This window comes from Micropterus dolomieu, linkage group LG21, assembly GCF_021292245.1.
Source record: "Micropterus dolomieu isolate WLL.071019.BEF.003 ecotype Adirondacks linkage group LG21, ASM2129224v1, whole genome shotgun sequence".
NCBI lineage: Eukaryota > Metazoa > Chordata > Actinopteri > Centrarchiformes > Centrarchidae > Micropterus > Micropterus dolomieu.
The window spans coordinates 18,007,873-18,013,255 of record NC_060170.1 but is presented as its reverse complement, the minus strand read 5'-3'; the positions used below and the strand labels follow the sequence as shown (position 1 = coordinate 18,013,255).

At 40.0% G+C, this 5,383-nt stretch overlaps 1 long non-coding RNA gene across 1 annotated transcript in view; it reads left to right on the top strand.

Moving 5' to 3' along the window:
* LOC123960291 overlaps window positions 1-5,383 on the top strand; it is a 132,016-nt gene that overhangs the window by 6,632 nt on the left and 120,001 nt on the right. The window lies entirely within an intron of this gene.

Below are 5,383 nucleotides of genomic sequence, written 5' to 3'. Positions count from 1 at the left end.
CCCCCCCCCCCCCCCCCCCCCCACCCTAGAGAAAGTGTTTGAAAACCACAACAGCAAGTTGTGCTTCTATTGACCCATGCAGGTCCTCTGAGTTCCTGGCCACGTGCCACGCATTACTGCTTCTCCATCACCAAACAGAGCACTGTTGGGAGGTACTTGTTGTTCACCCACCCTGGTAACCAATTAAAAAACAGCTGGAGTTTTGCAGAGCCATTGAAGATAAGGGCCATTCTCCAGGGTGCAGCATTCGCACAACTGCACCACATTATCCTCAAGGGATAATCAACAGCCAACACCAATACCATGCAAATCAGAGTGAAAGGAGTGAAAAGAGCTCTCCTCAAACTGGTTATATGCTTTCAAAGATCAAGTAGTGCTGGAACCCGACCTTTTTTGTTGTTGTGGTAGACTCTTACTAATAGACATATGCATCATATTAGCATGTAATTATAATACGGGATCCCAAAATCAAAACAACATATACACAACATCACATTTGATTTTTGTCAAGCATATAAACAAGTGCAGTAGAGTATGACGCTGCATTCAGGGATATCTGTATCTGAACAAAGCATACTGCAACACCTCAGACTGGGGAGGTAGCAACACAAAGTGTCCTAGTGTTTGAGGACCCAACTTTAACAGTCTCACAATCCATTTTGGGCCTTGACTGATGGTTAAAGAGACCCTGCTGGACAAGCCATCAGGAAAACTATCATGCAACCGGCAGCTGGCTCAGCAGTATGCACTGATTTAATTGGAACAAACCACCATTAATGGTGATTGCATCTCTCATGGGTCCATGGTGTTTGCATTACATGTGTATTGCTCTGTGTGCACAGCCGCCTCATAGGTCTTGTAACAAGACCATACATTGAAGGAAATAGGGTAGTTGTAGTGTTTTATGCCTGCTGCTATAATGACATGCTTCAGTTAAGGCTTGTTAGGTTTAGCTCAGTTCAGGCTGTTAGGGATTGCTGATTCTGTTGGGATTCTGTTATTTAAGGAGCACAGTGTTTAGTCTGTTTATGTTTCAAGATTGTTTGATTCCTTGATTTCATTCTCATTCATATTTTTTTTTTTTTTTTTTTTTAAATGTCATCTTTCACATGGCCTTACTCACAGTGGTTTACCAATATTTTGTAAATTATGACCCTTAATTGAAGCAAACTTCAGCTTCATAAATCATATTTCCATATCTGATTGACAAGGAAAGTTTGTTTACATATTCATCAAATGACTAATCATTTTTCTTGAATGTTTGCTGGGACTTTGGATGCTAGAATGTTACAGTTCGAGTGACTATACTCTTTCCTTTGGATTTCCTTGGATTTTGGATGGAAAATGTCTGCTCAAAAGGCCAGACTATCCTGTTTCACATACAGTGCATTATCTATAGGACTTACCTGTTTCTATTCTGTTTCTCGGTGTACATAGGAAACAGGTGTATGCATTATGAAGTTGTTCAGTGGCTTTATCTCCTTTTGGATATCTTTCCCCCAGCCAGAGACAGATTGAAATCATTTCAGGTCAGGCCGCCAGGAGTTCACAACGCAGAGAGGTCCACAGCTCAGACGGAATCTCTGATCCCCGATAACATCTCTCCACTCTCTGCTCTGGCATTCCCTTCATCTTTCCCTTTTCTGTTTTCCTTCTTTTCTTCTTCTCCGCTGGCTTCACCCAAGCCTTTTAGCAGCCTAACATTTCTGATAAATAAAGAATTTCTGTGGTGCACGGGTGGTGAGGCTGCAAAGCGGTCACCACAGAGAGATGGGTTCAATCCCAGGTAGTGGGACCTTCAGCTTGGTCTTGCATTCCAGCAAACATAATTGGCAGTGTTTGCTTGTGGGACGCAAGTGAGGGATCATGTCCTTGTTGCTTGACCAGTGACTCAAGTGGTTGGTCAGGGTGGTTGCATAGAGGTGTGGGATCATGGGGTAATAGTATCAGTTATATTTCTGAAGAGTAATTGATTTAATTAGGAAATGAGTAAAATGACTAGGTTTGTGCAAGTGCCACAGTGAATGTGCCTTAATATCAGTGTGTTTGTATGAATGTGGGAATGAATGCTTATGTGTGTTTCTGCGAGGGCTTACTGTGTCCTCATGCATTTTTGTGTGAGCGTGTTTGTGTGAGTGTATGTGTGTGCATGTGCAGTCGTCTAATAGTGTCTCTCTCTAATCCTGGTTTTATCTGCTGGTCACTGAGGTGGGAATGGAACCAAGACGTCAGTCATCTGGCTGACCAACCAAAACCTCTTTATTTCCACTGTCACTGGAACCCATTTGGAGGGGTGGGGATTTATTTGGGCTCTCTTATCTCTGCAGTCCAGTCAGGAATCATATAGCTGAATTCGTGTATCTATTCCACCCTCTGGATAGAGTGAGGGTAAAAGAGCCCTAAAGGCTAAAAGTCCTTCATGAATATGTTCCACAAATCTGCAGCATATGTCTGATAACATAAAAACGCCAACCCTAAATGCATGCAATAAACAGCACATTTCTGTCTGGGAAAATGTGCTGCATACTTACTTCTGTAAAAATAAATAAATATATATAAAAAATTATTTTTATATATAGTGTGGTGGTTGAAAGCTGTTGTGGTTGAAATCGCAACTGTACTTCAGAGACGGTGATCATTTTATTAGCTCCTGCCTAAAAGGACTCTGATTATCCCCAGAAAAAATAAATTCATTGAGGTATGATTCACTTAATGTAGAAGTTTTTCTGTTTCATTCAGCTTCATCCACGCTGATGCTGAGTCGGGTTGTAAGCTATAGAGAACATCTGAATAAACTTACATCACGCTCACAGACTTTTTGTGTGATTGTATGTGATTTTGAGATGGTACATTATTGTGCTGAAAAGGGTGTTCTGTATATGCTGTGGATGGGAAGAGATCCTGTTGTTTTCCCCTGTCATTAACATGGCAGCGAATAGATTGCAGTTAACTGGACCTTATTTGATTATAGCACCTTTCTTAATAAACAAAGAAAACTTGCCCATACACAGCAGCTGTGAAAATGCAAGGAGAGCCCTTTTCTTATGCATCATACTGCAACTATACCACATTCAGTCATTTAAACCTCATCATTCACTGTTCCAGGGTTTAGTATAGCACTAATTGGATTTCTTGATGCTCTCTGTATAGTATGTTTTAAATATTGTGAAACTAATTTGTAACTCATTTTGACATGTTTGCATAAACCCTATTAAATTGTGACCAACTATCCACAAACTACACAATATCCTTACGAAAAAGAATTAAGGCTGTCACTTTTAGGAATAATCTAATCATATTAAGGGAGAAGTCTTAATAGATCATTTAGATCAACAGCATATAAATTCGGTTTATTATTTTTGCCACATGCACATTCAGATACAAATGTTCCTGTATTTGTTGAAAAGGGCCTTGAAAAAGCAAACAAGTCATACACAAATCATTATATATGTTGCCACATTTTGCTAGATAGTTTAATGAATTAATGCCTGAAATGTGACTGAATAGCCCTGGAAGAAATGGCCAGAAGGGAACGGGGATGAGAGAGGGAACAGAGGAAAAATAGTCAAACACTTACACGGCATGTTTCCATTTTAGCTGGGCAGCCAGAGTGGGTTTGCCACAAGCATGCATCAGGCCGGTTAAGAGGTTAGGCCTGGCAAGTCATTACTGTCAGAGCTAATGTAGAGAGATGAGGAGAGGGACCAGGGAGGTAAGCACTCACTAATGAATGAACACACTGCTAAGTTCAACAATTACATGCCCATGTAAATGTAAGGATAACACACCAACACAAGCAGACGGCTGCTGAACTCCCCTAACCTAACTGAGCTTGAGAACAAAGGAAAAGTCTATCCAGATACTTCAGACTTGGACTGTTTTTGCAGGCAGTGAATGAAAGAAGATACTTCTCCCTGACTGGAAATTCGAAGTATAAAGTGCCTTTCAAGGCAGAAATAAGGCAAGATTTAAGGGAGATGCCTTCAAGCATACATTTCCTTAAGTTGGAAGACTACTTTGAAATAGTTTGCAAAGCTTTACAGTGTCAGAGGATGAGAAAATAAAGGCTTGTTTAGCCCTATGTAATTCGATAGACAGTGTTTTCCCCTGTTTATGTTGTGTTTTCTGTATATATGAAGGCATGCTGGTGGTGTGCACTCTCTGTCTCTTCCAGTAATTATTGTTTGAACATAAGCAATGGCTTTATTTCTTTCCCTACATCTTCCCAGTATAGGATTTTTTTTATCTCAGTAAAAGATGTACTTTTATTTGTTGTCTTGACATGTGGTATCCATCATGGCTTTTCGTCCACTTTCCTTTAAACAGAAAGGTGAACCATTCCATTAAAAACAAACAAACCACAGATGCTTAATATACCATTATTTCACCTGGAAAAACAGTGGCCCCCAAACTTCAAAAACACCCAAGTACCATAATATCCACTCTTCATTGTATGTGTCACACGCTTTTGTCTCTTGACCAAACAGTCACATTTAGTAATGAGTTATACAGGAGAATATTTTTGCCCATATGTCCTCTTCTTGTATTATAATTTGCTAATTCTGAACTAATTTGCTCTTTGGTTAAAATCATTGTAAATGTAATATATTTGGGCTTCTTCTTGGGCTCTGTGAAATTGTGATGGGCATTTTTCACAATGTTCTATTATTTAAAAGTCTAATTATTCAACTAATAAAAAAAATAACGGGCACAGTAATATATCATGAACATAATAATAATAATAATAATAATAATATCAGTTGCAGTTTCATTTTGAGTCAAATTACTTTTTAGATTTTTCTGTTTCTCAGCATTTCAGTACTGTCTTCTACACTCACCTAAAGGATTATTAGGAACTCCATACTAATACTGTGTTTGACCCCCTTTCGCCTTCAGAACTGCCTTATTTCTGTGTGGCATTGATTCAACAAGGTGCTGAAAGCATTCTTTAGAAATGTTGGCCCATATTTATAGGATAGCATCTTGCAGTTGATGGAGATTTGTGGGATGCACATCCAGGGCACGAAGCTCCCGTTCCACCACATCCCAAAGATGCTCTATTGGGTTGAGATCTGGTGACTGTGGGGGCCATTTTAGTACAGTGAACTCATTGTCATGTTCAAGAAACCAATTTGAAATGATTCGAGCTTTGTGACATGGTGCATTATCCTGCTGGAAGTAGCCATCAGAGGATGGGTACATGGTGGCCATAAAGGGATGGACAGGGTCAGAAACAATGCTCAGGTAGGCCGTGGCATTTAAACGATGCCCAATTGGCACTAAGGGGCCTAAAGTGTGCCAAGAAAACATCCCCCACACCATTACACCACCACCACCAGCCTGCACAGTGGTAACAAGGCATGATGGATCCATGTTCTCATTC